Here is a 25780-nt window from a genome sequence, read left to right as displayed (position 1 = left end):
CAACCGGTGATACATTCGACAAACGCAGCAAATGCAACAAGGACCATTTTTCCCTATCCCCATCCCAATTCGGGCAGATCCCTATTACGCAACCAGCACGCCCAATATTTGCAAAGCCACAGCCACGTCCGGAGCCTGTGGAAATCGATAATAGTATTCAGACAAAACAACTTGATTACATGAACAATTTGACGTAGGCAAGAGACCGCCGTTACCACGCAATGATATTTCAAAAAATCAAAGAAATTTTAATATACAGACGAACTTTGAAGAACAGACAGAGACGAAAGAAGATTCATCACCAACGGTTAGCTACGAACAGAAAATTGCAGCTCAAAAAGAACAAACAGACTATGGTGACACTCTAGAAGAGTACACTGAACTCATTGACAACAACGCCAATCAATATGACTACACTTTTTAAAAATTTTTTTAATAACAGACTTCCTATTGCCATATTTTAAGTGCAAGTTGAGGAGCGGACAGATAGTAAAAATGGTAATAGATACAGGTTCCAATAGAAATAATATTCAATCAGATCTGGTGTCGAACCCTTTCTTAAATGAGAATCCATTCTATGCTGTCTGTAGGAGGCAACGTACAAATTACTCAACTTCTTTAGTGACCCAAAGTCAATTGTAACATTTTTCTTGCTACCAACATTAAAAATATTTGACGCAAAATGATAGTCCCAAACAATTAGGTGCAGTCATTGTCACAAGCAATAAGAAATTATTTATCAAAAACGGAATGGGCATTCCCATTACCGAAAAGAAATTGGAGTCCGTAAAAAAACTAACCTACACCACTAATGCTAAAAGAGAAATTTGAACCAACATAGACATACCAGTCTACTCAAAATGTTACCAATATCCTTTGGCCTTGAAAGACGTGGTTAACACACAGATTAAAGAACTTTTAGATAGCAACATAATAAGACCTTCCAGATCTTCAAACCATTCCTCTGTATGGATATGGCATAAAAATTAGATGCATCAGAAGTAAAAAAATACAGAATGGTCATAGATTACAGAAAATTAAATAGCGTAAGGAAAAGACAAAAAGACAAATATCCATTAGAAAATAACAAACTATTTTCCGTGTTGGACTTACAGAGTGGGTTCTATCAGAATATGTTAAAAGAAAGCAATATAGAGAAAACAGCTTTCCGTATCAATAACGGGAAATATGAATTTACCAGACACCTCCAGCGCGCACTTGATGACATACTCAGAGAACAGATACAATCAAGTTGTTATATTTACATCGACGATATAATAGTCTTTAGCGAAGACGTAGAAGCTCATTTTAAAAATCTCGCCATAATATTTAAAACATTAAATGCAGCTGATATCAAATGCCAATAAGATAAGTGTGTAGTAGAAAAAGTAGAATTTTTGGGATTCGTCATCTCAGACAAAGGTATAGAGACAAACCCAGCCAAAGTAAAAGCTATCACTAATTTAGCTAAGCCTCTCATGACATGGACCAATATCTTAAGGAGCATTGTTTAGCAAAGTTATCAAACGGGACGATGAAGCTATTAAAAATGAAGCGTTAAAAATTCATGCATATCCGAAGATGCCATATTACATATTCCCGACATCGTACAGAATTCACATTAAAAACAGACGCAATAGCGTTCATATCTAGAAATTTATCTAAAACCGACGAGGGCTAGGAAACTGCGAAAAAGGAAATGTTAGCCATATGCTGGGCGGTAAATTCTTTTAAAGTATTCAAAGTGAAGATTTACACAAACCATGAACCACTTACACACGAGTGAAACTGGAAAGACGGAGTTGCGATCAAAAGATAGAAATCTTACTTGGATGAGTACAATAAAGAATTGCTTTACAAACCAGAAGAAGAGAATGTAGTGGAAGAAGCACTTTCCAGGGCACCGCAAGCAAACGAAGTTCATTCGCTAACCGGAACGCAACATAGTGTCAATAGCTCCGGTCACAATCTACTACCCAACATTGAAGTTCCCATGAACGCTTTTAAAAATCAAACTTTAATTTGTAAAGAACACCCACATTACAAGTTCACAATCCTGTTCCAAATGGCATGGCCGAAAATATAATGGGTCAAGTTCAAAGAATATATCCGGAACAATTCGGATCTTTTAAAGTTTGGTTCACTCAGACAAAGGTAGAGGATGTAATAAAAGAAACAGATCAGGAAGAACTTATCTTACAGACACACAATAGAGCACAGAAATGCCCAGGAAAACAGATTGTAATTATCCGAAAAATATTATTTCCCCAAATGAAACAGAGAATAGCAGCCTTAGTGAAACAGTGTCAGGTGTGCAAAGAAGGAAAATAATACAGTCATCCCCCGAACCCGCAAATTAAAAAAACTCCAATTCCTTAGTTTCCAGGACATACAATACATATCGACATATTTTCCACTGAAAAGGAATTATGTTAACAGCAATAGATCAATTTTCAAAGCTTGCTCAAGCCAAAATGATTTATTCAAAATAGAACATATAAGAAAATCTCTCTCACGACATTTTATTTTATTTTTGCGTACCAAAGTACAGGTTCAGCCACTATTATCTTTATGATGAAATACCAGTTAGGCATTGAAATTTTTAAAGAGCCCCCTTTCAAAAGCTCTTTAACTGGACAAGTTGAACGATTTCACTCCACCGTTGCCGAAATTATTACATTTTTAAAGACAAAACAGAAACATCGCACATTTGAAGAATTATTAGATAGTATAATTATTCAGTATATGAGTATGAGTATAATTATTCAATACACTCAGTCACCCAAAAGCGGCCACTAGGGGTATATTTCGGTATAAATATGATCACATAGCTGCCATAGGAACGATCGGTCGAAAATTAAGTTTTTGTATGAAAAAACATTTTGTTTATCAAGATATCTTGACCAAACTCGGCATTTATTATTTTTACTATACTCCTCATATAAATGAAAAATCATATTAAGTTCGGACCACTATATCATAAATATAGCTGCCAAAGGAACGATCGGTCGAAAATTAAGTTGTATGAAAAAACATTTTGTTTTTCAAGATATCTTGCCAAAACTCGGCATTAACTCTTTTCCCTGTCCTTCTTAGATACGGGCAAAGCACTCTAAGCATTATGAAAAGGTTGGGTCTGCAAGGGTATTAGATCTTCGGCGTGCCGAAGATAGCCTTTCTTTCTCGTTTATATTTATTAAGAACTGAACATCTCAAAAGAATGTATCGTTCAGGAACGGTTGAACTGCTGAGTTGCATCCATCTTTCATGACCGAACGAGTATCAAGAATGTATCATTCATGACAAGAGAGAGTTCTCAGTTGAGAGTGATTGACGTGTTTTGCTTGTGCTCCAAGATTTTTATATATTTTTGCGCTTTAATCCTGCTTTTCATTTCAAAATTTTGCATTTTTCGGTGCTTTTTTTAAAAAGCTTTTATAAACTGTGCAAAGTGTTATCTGTTGTGCAGCGTATGTCTGTTAATTATTGCATTTATAAAACGAGGCGTCAGTTCCGTGTTGTTGTTATTGCCTGTTTTGATTATTTTGCTTTGGTGCTCCCCTGTGCATACACTTGTTTGTGCGTGTGTTCGCTGCTGCATATTTCTGCTTGTGCATCTCGCTCTCGCAAATTTTTTCCATTGCTTTTCGCTCCAAACAATTTGTTTGTGTACGAATAATTGTTTTTTGAGTATTTACCTGCTCTATCTTGTGCACCGTTTTCGTTTTGCTCTGTGCTCTCGCAAATTGCATACGCATTTAATAATTATGTTGTGCTGTAAGAAACCGTGCACGTTCAAGCAGGCTGATGATTCTGCACTGCCGCAATTTGTTAATTGCTGGCTGTGTGAGAATATAATGCATGCTAAATGTGCAGGTCTCACTGGGCATGATTGCGACAAGATCGCTGCAATTGTCAAGAAGGGCTGCGGTGGCTTACGTTGGTCGTGCCCAGAATGCATGGACAAGCAAATTGATTTCTCCAGAATGTATAATTCTGTGAGAAATCAGTTCTTAAAATTGAATAGTGTGGCTAAGCAGCTCTCGAGTAATTTTGACTCGAGTTTCGAGTTGCTTGGCAACTATAAGTTCGAGTCCCCAACCAATTGCCGGTTGGAGCCTCAACTTTTGCAATTGCCCTCTACGTCTGTTCAGACACCTACGCCTTTCATGTCCCTTCCTAGCAACTTGGATGTATCTCCAATGTTGTCCCTATCACCTTCTCCAAGCGACTGTCCAATTACCCCTATTTCAACCCCTGTAGAAGTCCCAGTAGAGCCCGTACCTGATCCCGTCCCAATTAATCAAACTGCCTCAGCCCCGTCAGCTCCTGACCTGCGCGCAATCTTGCCCAGATTGTTCAAAACAATCATTGTGCCTCTTTAGCTCCTCCAACTCGGCCGACTTTCGTCGGACACCACTTCTGAGTCATTGGCAGCCTATATTGCTAGCAAATCTTCTGCTAGCGTGTCAATAACCAAATTTAATTTCTCCACCCCTCGTGAAATATCATCATTCAAAATAAATGTTTCACATGATATGTTCCCAATCATTTGTGATCCCAAATTTTGGCCTCCACACATGATTGTTCACGAGTTCAAGCCTAAAAAGCGTAACCAGCCTGTCACCCTTCCAGTCCCTTCAATACAGGGTACCATTTCTGCCCCAAAAAACTAGCTTCATCTTCTGACCAAATCTTTATTCATTATCAGAATGTTAGAGGTCTTATTTCAAAACTTAAAAATCTTTTCATGGCCAGCACATCCTTCAATTCGGATATAATAGCATTTTCAGAAACATGGTTGAACTCAACCATATCTGATTTTGAGATTTTATCAAATAACTTTATTTTGTATAGAAATGATCGGCCGACTCGAGGTGGTGGGGTGTTAATTGCCGTTAAAGCCACTCTCCAGTCTGAACTTTTCTGTTTTAGTACGCCTACTGACGCTGAGATTGTCTCAGTTAAGGTGTCTTTTCCTAGACGGAATGTCTATGTAACATGCTCTTATGTCCCACCTTCTTCTGATATTCAAGTTTATATGAAACATATTACTTGTATTAAAGAAGTTTCTTCACACGTGCGTGATAATGACCTATTTATGGTGTTGGGTGATTTTAATTTGCCCAACATCTCTTGGTCATTATTTACTGCCAAAAATTATCTAGTACCCTCAGCACAGAGCGATTTTATAGACTGCTCTTTCGTTGTTTCAGATCAATTCAATTTCTAATCATTTGATTAGAACACTTGACCTTGTATTTGGTAACGACTACCTTATTTCTAATGTGTCTAGGTCCCCTCCCTTATCTCTTCTTGAGGATGTCTATCATCCTACTTTAGAGATTGCAATGCTCAATTGTAATCCTTTCATTTCGTGCTCATCAGTCAATAAGCCCCGATGTTGCTTTCGCAAAGGAAATTATTCTTTGCTGAATCAGCTTATTTATTCAACCGATTGGTCTTTTTTATATGACTCGGTTGATATGAATACTGCCATTAATTTTTTTTATAACACCCTAAACTCCCTCTTAGATGTGTGTATTCCTAAGTCAATTCCTTCGACTACTTTTTCCAAACCACCCTGGTTTACTCCCAGATTATCACATCTAAAAAATGTAAAATCTAAATATTTTAAGAAGTTTAAAAAGTCTGGTTCGTGTACAGACTTGGCTAAATATTCCATAGCCAAGTCGAACTTCTTTCTTTTTAATTCTCAATGCTATGAGAATTATCAAACTCGTTGTAAAAGGCAATTTGCCCAAAATCCGAGACAGTTTTATAATTTTGTAAACTTGAAGCGTAAATCTTCAAGTTTGCCATCTTCTTTTTTTCTTGGTTTGGATAAAGCTAGCAATGACACTGATTCTGCTAACCTCTTTGCTAATTTTTTCCAATCAACTTACTCTTCAGTCTGTCCTAATACTAATTCTTACCCTTATACTATTTCTTCCGCTAGTTCTATACCTCCTCCCATTATTTCACACTCCTCTCTCCTTTTAGCTATAAACTCTTTAAGATCTTCTTACTCTCCTGGGCCTGCCAATATTCCTAGTTGTCTACTCAAGGAGTGTAGTTCTTCCCTTCTTTATCCATTGCTAAAGCTTTTTAATCTATCCCTTGAAACTTCTGTCTTTCCATCTCTTTGGAAAGAATCTTATATCATTCCTCTTCACAAGAAAGGTGGGAAGTCTGATATACGAAATTACAGGGGCATTGCAAAACTGTCCGCTATTCCTAAATTATTTGAAAAAATAATCACTTCGAATTTGCAGCATTTCTGCAATTCAGTTGTTTCCCCTGTTCAACATGGATTCGTAAAGAATCGGTCAACTACGACCAATCTGCTTGAGTTTACTTCCTTGGTAAACGATGCTTTCCTTTCGAAAAATGCAAACTGATGTCATTTACACTGACTTCAGTAAGGCGTTTGACTCTGTGCACCATGACATTTTACTTTTTAAACTTGACCGAATAGGTTTCCCCCTGTCTCTTCTGCTTTGGATTAATTCTTATTTAAAAGGTAGGACCCAAAGAGTAATGCTGAGGCTGACTACCTCTAAGCGGGTTCACGTTACTTCTGGTGTTCCTCAAGGTAGTCATCTTGGACCTTTACTCTTTACTCTTTTTATAAATGATCTCACCTCTGCTATATCACATGCCCGTCCATGTATGCGGACGATGTCAAACTTTTTCCATCATACACTAATCCCCTACATCATTCTCGTCTACAAGACGATTTTAACGCTATGCAACTATGGTGTTCGGCCAATCAATTGCATCTAAATTGTTCAAAGTGTATGTTTATGACTTTTAATCGGACTACACCTTATCTTGTCAGTTAAGGATCTAGGATCCTAAGGATCTAACAGTTAAGGATCTAGGCGTTATTTTTGATTCTAAACTCTGTTTCAATCTCTACATAGATACCATCGTTAATGAGGCAAAAGGTGTACTTGGATTCATTAAACGAAGGTCTAAAGGGTTTAACGATCCTGTTATAACAAAACTTCTGTACATCTCTCTTGTTCGCCCTATCCTTGAATACTGCTCTTGCATCTGGTCTCCACCGTATAACAATAGCCAGGATCGTATTGAATCTGTTCAGAAGCAATTTCTGCTTTTTGCCTTACGAGGTTTAAATTGGGACCCTAATCTTCGGTTGCCATCCTACTCCAGCAGACTGCTTCTTCTCAACCTTCCGTCTTTAAGCAACCGTAGAACAATTCTCGGTGTTGTCCTTCTACATAAGTTGATTATTGGCGACAAAGATTCCCGTTTTCTGCTAGGGCGTCTTCAATTATCTGTTCCGGCTAGACCAACTAGAAATTTTCGCCCCTTATTCCTGTCTACGTGCACAACAGACAACGCTATGCACAATCCTTTTCGCGTGCTATGTAAAAATTATAATAGTTTGCATCACGTTTTCTCTACAGAACTGTCTCTACCCCTAATAAAATCGTTGCTTTCAGAATACCTTCGGGAACTCACTGACCATTCCCAGCTATGAGCAGGGGCATAGCTTGCCGGACAGGCTGAAAAATTTTCCACCACTTTGTGATTTCCGGTGATTTCCCATTACTTTTCTCTTTGTCCTATCTACTTAACACTCTTCATTTAACTTACATTGCTTTACTTTATTAACAATCTTCTTACTCTCTTTTTTCCTATTTTTTTCCTATTTATTGTATTTTCTTTATTAATATAGCAAGCTAATATTATTTTTAATTTCACTTGAGAACACCTTTTTCCTCCTTACAACCTTCCGCTTAGAGGTAGGCTCTAATAGCGTCACTGTCAAAATTAGCTGTGAAAAGGGGCACAGCTCGCCGGACTGGCAAATAAAACACCTCCATCGGTCTGTGATGCTATTTAGAAAATTGAATAATGAGGAAGACACTCGGTTTGTCGATCATTAATAAATAAATGAAAATAAAATAAAAAAATGACCGACTTAACGAGTACAGAATTCATCGTTCATGACCTACTGAATAGCTGAACGAGTGAACTAAATGACCGATTTAGTTCACTAATCACTGAATAAGTTCAGTAGTTCATTTTAATGACCCGTTCAATCGAACTCGGTCTGAACTAAACGACACAATTCTATTACACATCATATGAGCATAAAAGAGATGTACATGCATATATATTTATATGTTAAGATTTCAGATCTTGAACGTTAATTTTTAAATTAGCGGATTAGTAAATGAAATAGCCGTCTGCCTTCAGTGCATCTAGTTACCACATACTTCACTGTACTTAATATCAAAAAGTTTGCTTATCAAATTTGAATGAAAATGCACAAACGAAAATCGATTGCCGGCTAAATGATACAGAATAATTTGCAGCAGTTTCGCCATTTTACCGTATTTAATATTGTGACGCTTACGCCAGTGCCCATTGAGTATAAAGAGACAGAGATGAAATGACACTCTGACCTTTTTTTACTGTTTTACAATTCATAACGCAAACGCAAAATCCATCCCAAAAAAGAAAAAATGTCATTTGCCATAGGAAATAACAACAAACCACTTGAAAACCACTCTTCGTCCCCGTTTTGATCGACAAGAGGTTTGTGAGCGATGATGAGGACATAAAAAACTCAGTGCAAAGAAAAGGGACAGATAATGGCACTGTGTTCTTTGCGACACAATTTGGTTACTAATGTTGTTGTTGCAGATCCGAGTCTCGGCGCAAGAAGGTAGGATGCTAGCAGGTCAGGGCATTCAAATCAAAGGGTTACGCGCACGGCGCGTTAACATAAGAAACGCCAGAGTTTATAGCATTTTTTTTCTTAAATTGAGTAGTTGAGTATATATTCCAACCTTTATTATGTACATTTAAATGATTTATAAAAATGGTACTTTTTAGTAAATATGCGCAACAGAATGTTGACCTCCCATGGCTTGGCGGACACATACATATATGGAGATACATATGCACCAATATGCTTGAGATGAGACACACATGCAACAACTATTTGGCGCTTCCAGGCATTGATACGCTTTTTTATAAGAATGGTATATAATTTTTAATGATAACATTATTGATTGTACTAACAGTTGCATACTAAAAACGAAATTATAATTTTATCAGACATTGGATCAAATATGTTATTAGAGAAGGTTAGAGGTTGCACTGATCAATAGTCAATTAAAATTTGGTGTGTGCTTTTTATACCCTGAACCCATTAAAAATGGGTATAAGGGTATATTGTATTTGTGCGAAAGCCAAATGTATGTAACAGGCAGAAGGAAGCATCTCCGACCCCATAAAGTATATTTATTCTTGACCAGCATAAATAGCCGAGTCGATCTAGCCATGTCTGTTTGTCTGTCCGTTCGTCCGTCCGTATGTATGAACGCAAGGATCTCAGAACCTATAAGAGCTAGAGACATTTTGAAATTTTAGATGTAGGTGCTCCTAGTGCCTGTGCAGATAGAGTTTGTTTCCGATAATCGATAACTTACTCCGTTTCCAAGCAATCGATAAAAACCGATATCGATATCCTGTTTTTTGGGCAATTTTAGTAAATAATAAGAGCTAGAGTCACCAAACTTGACATATAGCTTCTAAAATAGAATATATATATGCATTTGATGTTGGAAGAAGAGGGTTCAGGCTATCCCCTAGTCGGGAGGTCCCGACTAGAACCTCTTACTTGTTTCATTGTCGAGTCGTTTGTTTTGATTATGGTTGTTGTTGGTTCCTATGGAAAATGTTTTTAAGTTGTCATTGAACTTCGGGCATCGGCAAAGTGGCTGCAGACAGCCGGGTGTTGTGTTTGCAACCTCGTTTTCGCTCATGAAGTATTTCGAAAAAGAGCTTTTGATTCAAACGCCTGCTCCGTCTCTTTATTACTCAAGTTCCAAAGCCAATTGGCATCCGGATCATATTCTTTGTTAAGCCTTGTACAAAACATTTGCCTTAGCTAAAATGATGTGCCGATCAAGAATAACATTGTTTAATTCTTATTGCTTAAATTCATATATACAACGCTTCCTCTATCAAGTCGTGCGATCCGTTTCGTATGCGCTTTCGTTTTAAGTCAGACGCGGATGCAGACTGTTGGATTTCGGCTTGCTTTTTAATTATTATTAATAATTGTTGACCTGTCACACTTCTACTTAGTGTTGACATTGTCATTTACAGATGCAATAATATGCAGCTTTTCTTTAATGGTCAACCAAGCAACATATAGACTAAACAACCAGTGGAAGGCGTTGAGACCTCTCGTTTTTTATGCGGCTGGTCCAAAGTAGCCTTCGTTTTGTTCGTGTTAGAGACACGCTCGCGCACTTAGAGAGCAAGAGAGTGAGGAATATACACTTGCTTACAGCTTATTTTATGCAGTGCATACTCATGACTTAAGAGGCATGTAGCAACAAAACTATTAGGAATTGAATAAACATTTTGGTACCATTGGAAAGTGTAATATGTCTAGTTTTATAAGGAACATCATTTATTAATAATATATTGTTACTATGTACCTTAAAAATTAAAAAACAAAAAATACTGAAAATTTTAGGTCACAGCTTATTTAATGCAGACACATCTATGTGCAGCGGTACTTTACTGTTGCACTACCTAACGGTACTTTATTTTTGTGTGCCTCTGATATGCTTCTAGAAATGTTTTTACAAGCATTTTATTCTGAATTTGTCACTTGAAGTGTCCAAACCTCGAAATATTCAAAATGGGTCCTCGAACAACAATTGAACAGAGAGAATTGGTTATAAACCACTTTAAGAACGGTCATTCTCAAAGAAAAATTGCAGAGATGGTCAATATTAATGCCTCCACAGTGCAAAAAATCATTGAACGCTTCGTTCATGAGAATCGGGTGCAAAATAAAGGAAGAAAGGCCCCGAACTCAATTTTCAATGAGAGTGACAAGCGATATATTGTACGCAAAATAAAGGCCAATCCGCGACTCTCCGCTCCAAAACTTACATCCGAAGTTCAAGATGACCTAGGCAAGCAATGTAGCGTAGAAACTGTTCGCCGGGTACTCCGTGATCATGATTTAATGGCCGAGTAGCACGGAAAAAACCCTTCATTAATTTAAAGAACAGGCTTTGCAGACTCAACTTCGCCAGAGAACACGTTTCAAAGGACCTAGCATTCTGGAATTCAGTAATATGCAGATGAGTCTAAATTCAATATTTTTGGTTCAGATGGCATGTCTTACGTTTGGCGGAAACCGAACACTGAGCTTGAAAAAGAGAACTTAAAATCAACTGTTAAGCATGGCGGTGGCAGCGTCATGGTTTGGGCCTGTATGTCAGCTGGAGGGACTGGAAACATAACGTTTATTGAGAGTACGATGGACAAACTTATGTACCTTCAAATTTTAAAGGATAATTTGTTGCAAAGTGCTGAAAATCTGGGCATCCGGACTAATTTTCGCTTTTATCAGGATAATGACCCAAAACATAAAGCAGGTATAGTTCAGACGTGGCTTATTTATAATTGCCCACACTTGATGACTCCGCCAGCCCAGTCACCAGACTTGAATGTTATTGAAAATTTATGGTCGATATTGGAACAAAACATTCGAAAACATAAAATTTCCAATAAAAACGACCTTAAAGTGGCACTGAAGACTGAATGGCAGCAAATTGCACCAGAAGTAACCCAGAAGTTGGTGACATCGATGCAGAATCGCCTTAAATCAGTTTTAAACAATAAAGGCTATCATACAAAGTATTAAAAAATATAAGTATTACCATAAAAGGTAAAGTTATGCCAATCCTAACTACCTGCATAAAATAAGCTGTGACCTAAAATTTTCAGTATTTTTGTTTTTTAATTTTTAAGGTACGTAGTAACAATATATTATTAATAAATGATGTTCCTTATAAAACTAGACATATTACACTTTCCAATGGTACCAAAATGTTTATTCAATTCCTAATAGTTTTGTTGCTACATGCCTCTTAAGTCGTGATTATGCACTGCATAAAATAAGCTGTATGCCACTGTATATGACTTGTGGGATAGAAGGGCAACGCTGCTTTTTTTATTCCCTCACACTACAGGAAACTGCTTTGGCTTACTCTCAGTGCTCTTGTATTTTTACATTTGTGTATTTACATTTGTACTGTCTGTGTGTGTATTTGTCCGCACAAGCAAAAATTCCCAAAAATTCGATTTTTCTCAAAATTCGGTGTCTTTCCTTCCTTTTGAAGGACGAGTAATATGAAATATTGAAAAGGTTTGCCACGTTGTGGCGAAATTCTTGCACTTTAGCTCGTTATCGTTGTAAAGGGTACCTAGGCGTTGCCATGTGTGCATTTTGGACTCACTATTCACGCATACTTGCACATTTTGTTTATGAATAGAACAATTTATGCGCCTGTGTGCCTGTTGGTTGTCTGCCTGCCTGTCCGTTGCAAATTTGACAAGACTTGAAGTGTTTGTGATTTCTGTATTTCGGCCGCTAAGCACACACATACAAATATGTGTGGAAGGGCAGATCATGGGCGCAAAAGAAAATCCATTATTAGCACGCTTCTGACGCGCGGATTACCAGAGGAAAACCTTGCCCAGAGGTTCCTCCAGTTCAAGTTTATTTTTAATAGCCTCTGTCCACTGATTTAAGAAATGTCACATTTTCAAATTTCACATATTGGTGTCCCACCGGTTGTCGGTAACATGTGAGTGGGAAAAGTACCGCTTCTTTAAATAAAAAGCTGATCGACGAGTTGCTTTAATTTACATAAGCGCCGCAAAGTTTTTCTTCCAAAACTCAAAAATTGCGCTCTCGAAGTAAGGGTTCTATTTTAGGTACACTTTTTGACATTTCGCCCTATTTAAATTCTAAAATTTGTGGGATTATTATAATTTTAAATTTCTTAACTTAAGTTGCCGGTTGCGCTCGTTGATAAACATTCACAACATCGATAGAAATCTCGATTAATCATCGCAAAAAACACGAAATGTTCGGGGCGAATTCACATGAAATGTGTTTTTTCTTATGGGGAAACGTACAGGCCGCATTTAACACATTATGAATATTCTCTATTAACAGAAGTATGTATGTCTTATGTCTTAAGTCTACAAGCTGCCAAGCTGGTCACAGATGGTGTCCCATTTCTATATAAGTCGCAACATCAACATCCTGTCTTTTGCTAATGTTGAGTTTTTGGGTTGATATAGCAACATAGTGCTACAATATTGTGTGGGCACTTTTGGTCAAGTATAGGGTGTCTTATTTAGGGTCGCCCACACAGTGCAGATTGTTTATGTTGGCTGGTCTCGTGGAGGCTTGAGGGAGCCATCTCGAGAGGGGCTGAGATGGTAACTCCTCCCCCCTAGTGTGGGGAGAGGGACATAAGGATAGTATGACTGAGATGTCGATTGAGGGTGTATCCATTGGAACGAACGATATGTTCCTTGGTTTACATACCCATATTACGCCTATTATTATAGCGGTTATCGTAAACAGGGTGTAAATTATAAATATGTGGTTTGTCGCGGTGCTTTTTATACCCGGAACCCTTTAAAAATGGGTATAAGAGTACGTTGTATTTGTGCTAAATCCAAATTTATGTAACAGGCAGAAGGAAGCATCTCCGACCCCATAAAGTATATATATTCTTGATTAGCATCAGTAGCCGAGTCGATCTAGCCATGTCCGTGTGCCTGTCCGTCAGTCCGCCCGTATGTATGAACGCAAGGATCTCAGAACCTATAAGAGCTAGAGTTTGAAATTTTAGATGAAGATGCTCCTAGTTCCCGCGCAGATCGAGTTTGTTTCCGATAATCGATAGCTTACTCCGTTTTCAAGCAATCGATAAAAATCGATATCGATATCCTGTTTTTTGGGCAATTTCGGTAAATAATAAGAGCTAGAGTCACCAAACATGAAATATAATAAATAATATAATATATACGTCAAGTATCTTTCATTTTATACCTATCGCCACCTCCTCACTACCACCCCAGAGCTATAAATCAAGTTAATAACCCAACTTTTAATGCCATTCAATTTAAGTCACAATTTAAATGCAATTGACTTTTTCAGAATACACAAAAATTCTAAGGTACAACAGGATATACTGTAGAAAATTTCATAAAGATCGGTTACGAAAAACCAAAGTTATATGCAACTGCGCAATTGAATGGGGCAGCAGCTTTAAGAATTTCTGTATACATATACACACACACATTTAACCGCGTGTGCTTCGCATTCTAACAGCATGGTAATTGCGACTTTTTTCTGTAATGCTATTTTAGTTCCTTTTTTATCATAAGTACTTAATTGCTGGTGTGGCTGTTGAGTAGAGGCATAGCAAGTGGTGCGGTCTGTCGCGAATTCGACCCCTACCGGAGAAAGTTTTTTTTTTTTTTTGTACTGGTGTGGCTGTTGACTAGAGTCGACAGCATGTAATGCGGTCTGTTGCGAGTTCAAGCCCTGTCAAGGGAACCTTTTTTTTTTAAATTATTTGGTGTTATAATAAGAGGGTTCAGGGTATTCCCTAGTCGGGAGCTCCCGACTAGGACCTCTTACTTGTTATCTAAGTAATGTCGTTTCGGCTAATTAAAGCTTGCAGGTGAAGATTCTGTAGGTTTAGGTCTTCGATGGTGTTCTTAATTTTCAAAGCTTCAAATGCTTGTATCGATAGCTGATTTGTTTCTTCGTATTTCAATTCTGAATCGTCATATATTAAACCATTGATGTTTAGCTACATTTCTTGTAAGTAACAATTGCTGAACCTTTAATCGTTTAAGGTCTGCTGCAAGATAAAGTTATTGTGGTGTTGATCGTATGATATATAAATATGTGCCTTTGCTCCACTTCCCTGATGGTTTCTTCGTCGCCGATATCTCTAAGATCACACGTAGTGGTTTGGTCTAAGTGTATGCCTTTTAGCACTAACCATACAATGTATAGACACTTTTTATCGAAACAAGAAAAATCGAAACGAGGCGACCCCAATGGTACCTGCGACCATTTTAGTGTGCCCAGACAGAGTAAGACTGCTGAGAGTGGCAGCCGAACGCCGGCCTCAAAAGCCGAACGTTCAGTATGAAGCCGCATCTCGTTCAGAGCACAACGTCGCAGCTGATGATGCGTTTTCTTAATATATGTATGTATGCCATTTTTAAATCGTTACAGCCCAAAAACATATGGGTGTATGCATGTGTCTCGCTCATTGCTATGCGCACTTGCGTCCATCTCTTTCTCCCTCCCCGAGATCTACAAACATTCCTATGTTTGTGTTGTGTGGATGTGCGCACAAGTAGATCGCGGCGTTTGTCGCGAGCCAGAGGTTATTTCTTCAATTGTGTGCTTTTTGTGCCTGTGGTAGCAATAGTCACTTACATTTAAATGCGCTATCATTTATTTCTTCGTCCAGTGAGGCATGATGAAAAGAATTTGATCAAATTTTATTTAACACACAATTAATTGACCTAAATGAAATATTTATATTTATTTTCTGTTTACTGTGGGGACTTATTTTGCTTAAAATACAAAAATATCTAAGTCGTATTTCTGCAAGGGTAATTTATCGTCGGCTTGTCGAAGAATTTAAGAAAAGACCAAAAATTGACGCACACTCTTTCAAGTAAGCAGTTGTGTGAAATAATTAAAGCGTTTGGTCTGTTCATGTGCAAAATTTTTATTTTTCATGATTGTTGTAGGGGTAAGGGTACCTGATCGCTGGCATGTGTGCATGATAACTTTTTGGGTCGGCCAACCACGCACACTAACACACTTTTCTATATGGATGGAAGCATTAATGCGTTTGTGTGCGTGTTGGTTGCCTGCCTGCCTGCCCGATGCAAATTTGACAAAATTTGAAGTTTTTGGCATTTGTGAATTTCGAGCTCTACACACACACATATACACACTCACAAATGTGTGTGAATGAGCTGATCAAGTGTTTGTCGTGAGGCAGAGATATTTTATCACCGCAGGCATGCCAAAAAAACAGAAACCGTGCCAGTCGCCCAAATTTACGCACCCATTGATAAAAATATCAGCAGTTTGTTCTCTTTTTTCTTTTCTTTTTTCTCTTCGCTGTTTAAATGGTTGGTACGTATACTAGAATTGAAATCATGGTCCTTGTTTCATCATTGGGTTCTAAAATAAAGTTTCATTATTGGGTTCTAAAATAAAGTTAACTTCCAAATCGTTTTGTTTCCTATATCTTTCGACTTCTAGTCGTTTATTTGGACAAAGATTCTGATTTTCATTCGAAAGGTTACTAACTTCCATGTAACTCAAGTTATTCTTTGCAGAATACAGTCCTCCTGATATACATAATTAAGTTAATGGAAGTTTTCGAGTTTGATTTCGATGTTAAAGGTTTTTTGTTTGAAGAGAGCGTTGTGGTAGGTTTACGATTGCTTCTAATTGTAGTAGAATATCTATTCCAATCAAACCATCGAAATATGGGTGGAATTGGAAAAAAAATAATGAATAAAGCTTGTCGTTAGCAAATTCTTTAAAAAGTGAAAGGATCGCTTTGTTGTATAATTGGTGCACGTTCAGGGATGTTTTAATCGCTATTGGCGTTTGAAGTTTTGTTTGTTTTGCTTGGATTACAATTTTAGGACTAATGAAGGAAAAATGTTGCACCATTGTCAATTAAAAACTTTGGAAAGACTACCAGAATCTAGGTGCAATAGGCGAAAAATAATATTAGCTTATATAATTAAACAAATTAAAATTTATGGTGGCTTTAAAAGATTGACATGCGGTTTAGTGATATAATTCGACAACTGAATTTAAGCCTACATTACGCTAAGGTGGTGAAGCGAACCGAGTTTGCTCCAAGGCGAGTGATAAATCTTTTTTGCGCTCTCGCTCCGCTCTAAATCCAACTTACACTAGACTTCTTGTTTTATTTTCATTTTTATATGCTGAACCCCTTAAAAATGGGTATCAGGGTATATTGTATTTGTGCAAAATCCAAATGTATGTAAAAGGCAGAAGGAAGTATGTCCGACCCCATAAAGTATATATATTCTTGATCAGCACCAATAGCCGAGTCGATCTAGCCATGTCCGTCTGTCTGTCTGTCCGTCCGTCCGTCTGTCCGTATGTACGAACGCAACGATCTCAGAACCTATAAGAGCTAGATGTATGTGCTCATAGTGCCTGCGCAGATGCGCAGATGCCTTTTGTTTCCGATAATCGATAACTTACTCCGCTTCCAAGCAATCGATAAAAATCTATATCGATATTCTGTTTTTTAGGCAAGTTTGGTAAATAATAACAGCTAGAGTTACCAAACTTGACATATAGCTTCTAAAATAGAATATATCTATGCATTTGATGTTGGAAGAAGAGGGTTCAGGGTATCCCCTAGTCGGGAGCTCCCGACTAGAACCTCTAACTTGTTTTAAATCAATGCGCGGATCTGCGCCAACACCGACCACCATGAGGCGCTTGGGGGCTTCATTCCACGGGTAGCCGAGCCAACTTGTGGATCGGCCTTTTAAATTTTCCGCCACTAGCCATCCTTATCTTTGTCACTCTAACGACGTCGTCCTCTTCTGCGTGCACTGCCGTCACTCTGCCGATCAGCCACTGGTGGGACGGCAGATCGCCAGCTCTCCCACGACGACGTTAGGCAGGCGACGGTGCCACTTATTTTTTTTATTTATACAGAAACTTAATTTTCGACCGATCGTTCCTATGGCACCTATATGATATAGTGGTCCGATCTTAATAGTATTTATCATATATGTGAGGAGTAGAGTAAAACTAATAAATGCCGAGTTTGGTAAAGATATCTTGAAAAACAAAATGTTTTTTCAGACAAAAAATTAATTTTCGACCGATCGTGTTATGGCAGCTATATGATATGATATAGTGGTCCAATCCAGCTGTTTTTCACATATGTGCTGCGTGCAACAGATAGAGGGACTTCTGCTTAGTTTCATTAATATAGATTTAAAACTGAGAGACTAGTTCGCATAGAAACAGACAGACGGACAGATGGTCAGACGGGCAGACGGACAGACGGACATGGCTATATCGACTCGGCTGTTGATGCTGATCAAGAATATATATTCTTTATGGGGTCGATATCGACATCCTGTTTTTTTTTAGCAACTTGGATAAATAATAAGAGCTAGAGCCACCAAACATGATTTGTTGCTTCTAGAATACTATAGATATTTCAAGTATCTTTCATTTCATACCTATCGCCACCTCCCCGCTTCCACCCAAGAGCTATAAATCAAGTTAATAAGCCAACTTTTATTGCCAACCAATTTTAACCACAATTTAAATGCAATTGACTTTTTCAGAATACACAAATATTCTATGATACAAGAAGATATACTGTAGAAAATTTCATAAAGATCGGTTATGAAAAACCAAAGTTATATGCAACTGCGCAATTGAATGGGGCAGCAGCTTTAAGAATTTCTGTATACATGTACACACACACATTCATGCGCAGACGCGCATTCTAATAGCATGGTAATTGCATCTTTTTTTTGTAATGTTATTTTGGTTCCCTTTTTATCATAAGTACTTAATTGTTGGTGTGGCTGTTGAGTAGAGTCGACAGCAAGTAATGCGGTCAGTTGCGAGTTCGAGCCCTGCCAAGGGAACTTTTTATACCCTGAACCCATTAAAAATGGGTATAAGGGTATATTGTATGTGTGCGAAAGCCAAATGTATGTAACAGGCAGAAGGAAGCATCTCCGACCCCATAAAGTATATATATTCTTGATCTGCATCAATAGCCGAGTCGATCTAGCCATGTCCGTCTGTCCGTCCGTCCGTCCGTCCGTATGTATGAACGCAAGGATCTCAGAACCTATAAGAGCTAGACACTTGAAATTTTAGATGTAGGTGCTCCTAGTTCACGCGCAGATCGAGTTTGTTTCCGATAATCGATAACTTACTCCGTTTCCAAGCAATCGATAAAAATCGATATCGATATCGTGTTTGTTGAGCAATTTTAGTAAATAATAAGAGCTAGAGTCACCAAACTTGACATATAGCTTCTAAAATAGAATATATATATAAATGCATTAGATGATGAAAGAAGAAGGTCGGGGTATTTCAAGTCTCTAGCTCTTATAGGTTCTGAGATCCTTACGTTTATACATACGGACGGACGGACGGTCAGACAGACGGACGGACGGACAGACAGACGGACATGGCTAGATCGACTCGGCTATTGGTGCTGATCAAGAATATACATACTTTATGGGGTCGGAGGTGCTTTTATCTGCCTGTTACATACATTTGGATTTTGCACAAATACAATATACCCTTATACCCATTTTTAATGGGTTCAGGGTATAAAAAGAAAACTCGCACATACCTATTGTAAAATTTTAAATTATGCGCTTAAGGCGACTTGCCTGCGCCCATGGCGTTCACAATAGGACTTATTCCGTTTTTCACTTTCCTGTTAGCTAAGTTAATTATTTATTTTTCCAGCAAAAAATAACACTACAAAAAAAAGAAATGATTTCGATTCGCTTATATGTAAAAAAAAAAATGATTGCGCGACCATGATAAATGTAGCTTGTTTTGACGACGTCAGCCACCAGGGAACGATTTCCAACTAATTTTTGGAGTTTCGGCGACGGCGATCATCTCTTACTAATTCGTCTTTCGAAGTCCCCTTTTCGAGCAGGCTAGAGAGCACGAAACGAAACAACGAGATTTGCCGAGATGCGATAGAGCTGGACGCAGCTGATTAATCTATTTGCGACAAGGCGAATTAACGATGACCGTTACAGGCGCTCTGCATATTTTGGGTTTCGGCAGGCAAAACAAGTAAGAGGTTCTAGTCGGGAGCTCCCGACTAGGGGATACAGTGAACCCTCTTATTCCAACACCAAATAAATTAATAACGAGAAAGAGGTACCCTTGCAGACCCAACATTTTCATAATGCTTATAGTTAATGCCGAGTTTGGGCAAGATATCTTGATAAACAAAATATTTTTTCATACAACTTAATTTTCGACCGATTATTCCTATGGCAGCTTTATGATATAATCGTCCAATCTTAATAGGATTTTGCATATATATGAGGAGCATGGTAAAACTAATAAATGCCGAATTTTGTCAAGATATCTTGATAAACAAAATGTTTTTTCATACAAAAACTTAATTTTCGACCAATCGATCCTATGGCAGCTATATGATATTGTGGTCCGAACTTAATAGGATTTTGCATATATATGAGGAGCATAGTAAAACTAATAAATGCCGAGTTTGGTCAAGATATCTTGATAAACAAAATGTTTTTTCATACAACTTAATATTCGACCGATCGTTCCTATGGCAGCTATATGTTACAGTGGTCCGATCTTAATAGGATTCTGCATATATATGAGGAGCATAGTAAAACTAATAAAAGCCGAGTTTGGTCAAGATATCTTGATAAACAAAATGCTTTTTCATACAAAAACTTAATTTTCGACCGATCGACCCTATGGCAGCTATATGATATAGTGGTCCGATCTTAATAGGAATTTGCATATATATGAGGAGCATAGTAAAACTAATAAATGCCGAGTTTGGTCAAGATATCTTGATAAACAAAATGTTTTTTCATACAACTTAATATTCGACCGATCGTTCCTATGGCAGCTATATGTTACAGTGGTCCGATCTTAATAGGATTCTGCATATATATGAGGAGCATAGTAAAACTAATAAAAGCCGAGTTTGGTCAAGATATCTTGAAAAACAAAATGTTTTTTTCACACAAAAACATAATTTTCGAGCGATTATTCCTATGGCAGCTATATGATATAGTGGTCCGATCTTAATAGGATTTTGCATATATATGAGGAGTAAAGTAAAATTAATAAATGCCGAGTTTTGTTAAGATATCTTGAAAAACAAATTGTTTTTTCAAACAAAAACTTAATTTTCGAGCCATCGTTCCTATGGCAGCTATATGATATAGTCGTTCGATTCAGCTAGTTTTCACATATGAGCTGCGTGCAACAGAAAGAGGGACTTCTGCAAAATTTCATTAAGATAGCTTTAAAACTGAGAGACTAGTTCGCATAGAAACAGACAGACGGACAGACGGACATGGCTATATCGACTCGGCTGTTGATGCTGATCAACAATATATATACTTTATGGGGTCGGAGATGTCTCCTTCTATGCGTTACACATTTCACTACGAAATTATAATACCCTCTGCAAGGGTATAACAAAAAGTTCCCTTGGCAGGACTCGAACTCGCAACTGACCGCATTACTTGCTGTCGACTCTACTCAACAGCCACACCAGCAAAAAAAACAAGTAGGAGGTTCTAGTTGGGAGCTCCCGACTAGGGGATACCCTGAACCCTCTTCTTCCAACATCAAATATATATATATATATATTCTATTTTAGAAGCTATATGTCAAGTTTGGTGAATCTAGCTCTTATTATTTACCAACATTGTCCAAAAAACAGGATATCGATATCGAGTTTTATCGATTGCTTGGAAACAGGGTAGGTTATCGAATATCGATAACAAACTCGATCTGCGCGGGAACTAGGAGCACCCACATCTAAATTTTCAAGTCTCTAGCTCTTATAGGTGTTGAGTAGAGTCGACAGCAAGTAATGCGGTCAGTTGCGAGTTCGAGCCCTGCCAAGGGAACTTTTTATACCCTGAACCCATTAAAAGTGGGTATAAGGTATTGTATTTGTGCGAAAGCCAAATGTATGTAACAGGCAGAAGGAAGCATCTCCGACCCCATATATATTCTTGAGCAGCATAAATAGCCGAGTCGATCTAGCCATGTCCGTCTGTCTGTCCGTCCGTCCGTCCGTCCGTATGTATGAACGAAAGGATCTCAGAACCTTTAAGAGCTAGAGTCTTGAAATTTTAGATGTAGATGCTCCTAGTTCCCGCGCAGTTCGAGTTTGTTTCTGATAATCGATAACTTACTCCGTTTCCAAGCAATCAATAAAAATCGGTATCAACATCCTGTTTTTTTTAGCAAATTGCGTAAATAATAAGAGCTAGAGCCACCAAACATGATATGAAGCTTCTAGAATATTATAGCTATTTCAAGTATCTTTCATTTCATACCTATCGCCACCTCCCCGCTACCACCCAAGAGCTATAAATCAAGTTAATAACCCAACTTTTATTGCCAACCAAGTTTAACCACAATTTAAATGCAATTGACTTTTTCAAAATACACAAATATTCTATGGTACAAGAAGATATACTGTAGAAAATTTCATAAAGATCGGTTATGAAAAACCAAAGTTATATGCAACTGCGCAATTGAATGGGGTAGCAGCTTTAAGAATTTCTGTATACATGTACACACACACATTCATGCGCGTCTGCTTCGCATTCTGTGGCATGATTTTTGCATATTTTTTTGTAATGTTATTTTAGTTCCTTTTTTATCATAAGTGCTCCATTGCTGGTGTGGCTGCTGAGTAGAGGCATAGCAAGTGGTGCGGTCTGTCGCGAGTTTGAACCCTACCGGGGAAAATTTTTTTTTTTTTGCTGGTGTGGCTGTTGAGTAGAGTCGACAGCATGTAAAGCGGTCAGTTGCGAGTTCGAGCCCTGCCAAGGGAACATTTTTTTAATAATTTATTTGGTGTTGGAATAAGAGGGTTCAGGGTATCCCCTAGTCGGGAGCTCCCGACTAGAACCTATTACTTGTTTTAAATTACTTCTTTTACAAATGATGTTTTTTGAATCAACCTTTCTCCACGGTGGACCGAAGGTAAAAGAAAGATCTGAGCTCCGATCGCCTTAGTGGAAGCTATTTACAGCGACACCAGGACAGACGCCATTTCCAATTATCAAATTAACATTCCTCTACTATTTTTCTTTTTTACTCGTTACAAGCAATATCACGCCCGGATTGAGACATAGATGGCGAGATCTACAAGATTCAAGACCTTGGCTGGATATACATTGTCTATTTTTGGGCAAACAAATTGTTCTTGCTTCAAGCGCCACTACAATTCCTCTCCGCCAAAATCGGACTTTGGTGGGCTTACATATCTTATTTATTTGAAACCACCAAAGTGCGATTCGCGCTTGGAGCGAATATTTTTTCACCATTTAATTATTGTTTTATGTCTTTCGCATGGTACTTTCTCACGAACTGCCCTTGTAGGTTCTCTAACTCATAGTAACTATTACCAAGCTTACGTCGTATTCTTGCCTTGATAAAAGTAGGAGCTAGCTTAGCACTAAAACCTTGAGAGAAATTGCTCTGTTGGAAGTTCCTTCGGTAAAATTCTTGTCCTACAGTAAACAATACCGGACTACACCTTAGATTGTAGGAGTTTTCATTTCGTACGTGCTGCTTTTGAGTAGCTTTGACAGCCTGATGTCTCATTAAATCAAAGGAATCATCTCTGCTAAATTGCACTGTTCGATCTTCCAATAAATTCAAGTCTACATAATAATTTATATGTTGACCCATTGGTAATCATATTCTGACCAAAAGCCAAACGATACGGACTATGGGTAATAGCTGAATGCCAACTGGATCGCAGTGAACAACAGATGCTGCTGAGTTTTTCATACCAATTAGACCAATTAGGATTTATATAAGCTTTCATGGCTGCTATGACAGATCTATTGACACGCTCAGATGCGTTTGCTTGAGGTGCGTGAACTGGAGTGTACGAGTGGTGTATCGGATACTTTTGAAGTAAATCGTTAAATATTTGTGATTTAAATTGAACACCATTGTCCGACACAATCACTTCTGGAACCCCGAAGCAGTGAAACAACTCTTGTTTCAAAAACGGTAGAATAGCATCTGCGGTCAATTTGCGAATAAGTTTCAAAAAAGGAAACTTTGTGAAATGGTCGAGCACAATAAATATGCCAATATGACCAGCCTTGGAACGGGGATACGGTCCAAGATACAACAACATACAATTTTTGAAAGAACCGATGATTTTCTCCACTTTTTCCCATAGGAGGTCTCAAAACACGATTCGGATGTTTAGTCGCTTTGCAAATTTCACAATTATTAATATACACTTTTACGTCTGAAACTAAATTTGGCCAATAATAATATCGTCGTAATCTCTCTAGTGTCTTATTCATACCACAATGCGATGCTAAGGGATCATCATGAGCTAATTTCAAAGCATAGGGAACCAACTCTTTGGGTAGCCATAATTTCCAAACCATGTCATCGGCAACTCTGTCTCCTGAGGCATGCTCGGACCTTCGATAAATAAAGCCATCGATAACTTTGACGTCCGGCATTTGAGTCTGATTCTGCAAAACTTAAAATTTCAACAACTCATAACCCTGGGATTTAAAATATAGAGACTTCATATCAATAAAGTCATCGACATCTAAAGCCGATAAATCCTCCGTGTGAGTACGGGATAAAGCATCTGGTACAATATTCTTACTGACCTTCCGATGTTGTAAAGTGAATGTATATCCTTGAAACTTGAGAGCCCATCGAGCTAGACGACTACTGAGATCTCCTTGATTCATGAGCCATTTAAGGGATGCGTGGTCGGTAATAACAGTAAATGGATGGCCTTCGAAGAAAGCTCGAAACTTACGGATGCTTAAAATAGCTGCTAGACATTCCTTCTCCGTAACTGAACTGGCACTTGTTCAACTTCCGCGACATAAATGCTATGGGGACCTCGTCACCTGTATCATTAATTTGGACGAGAACACCACCCACACCAGTGTTGCTAGCATCACAATGTATGTAGAAGGAAGCTTCAAAGTTAGGTGTATGCAACACAGGGGCCTTGCACATTTCAGTTTTAAGCGCCTGGAAAGCTTGCTCTGCCGCTTTTAACCATTCAAAATTTGTTCGAGTTGTCAGGGCGTCTGTCAATGGCGAAACTATATAAGCGTAATTTCGAATGAACTTATGGTACCACCCAGTCATACCGAGAAAGCGACGCAATTGTTTAAGCGAGCGAGGCGCTGGGTACTCGGTAATGGCAGTTATTTAATCAGCATTCATCCGAATAATACCCTGACCAACAACATGACCAAGATAATTAACTTACCTTAGACAAAACTTGCTTTTTTCAACGTTAATTGTCAACCCGGCATCCTTTATTTTTCCCGCTAGTTCACGTAACACGGCAAGATGACGGTCGAATGTATCAGACACTATAAGAAGATCATCTAAATATATAAACACTTCATTTCCTAAGCAAGCTGGAATTATCCTGTCCATCAATTTGGACATCGTAGCAGGGGTGTTAGACAAACCGAATGGCATTACCGTATATTGGTAAAGGGGTCTACCTGGTACTACACGCTGTTTTGTCACGAGAACTGGGCTCTAAGGGTATTTGCCAATAAGCGTCTTTTAAGTCGAGACTGGTAATATATTCAGCCTTAGGAAGACGACTAATAATTCCATCAATTAGGGGCATCGAATAAGCATCCTTTCGAGTAACTTCGTTAACTTTTCTGCAATCAATACAGAGACGAACCTTTCCTGGTTTACAAACGAGCACTACTGGGAAGACCAAGAACTCTCCGATTGTTTAATAACGCCAAGGGAAAGCATACGATCAATTTCTTTGAACATTAATTTCTCCCTTGCAGGAGATACGCAATAGTGTCGTTGTTTGATAGGAATGGCGTTACTTACATCTATGACATGAGACAGTAAGGTGGTTTTTCCTAACCCTTTTTCCGCGAATGAAGGAAATAGCTTCACACTTTCTGCAAGACGTTGCTGTTGGTGTGGAGTTAAAGCTCGCAGCGGATCCTCAATGCATGCAATACTTGGCTGCAAGGCTGGCCTTAACAAGCCCAAATAAAGCGGTTGAACAAGAGAAGGGACTATATAAAAAGT

The sequence above is a fragment of the Drosophila novamexicana genome, unplaced genomic scaffold (genome assembly GCF_003285875.2).
Source record: "Drosophila novamexicana strain 15010-1031.04,08,12 unplaced genomic scaffold, DnovRS2.1 tig00000458-arrow-arrow-pilon, whole genome shotgun sequence".
NCBI classification, from domain to species: domain Eukaryota; kingdom Metazoa; phylum Arthropoda; class Insecta; order Diptera; family Drosophilidae; genus Drosophila; species Drosophila novamexicana.
This window is presented reverse-complemented; position numbering follows the sequence as displayed.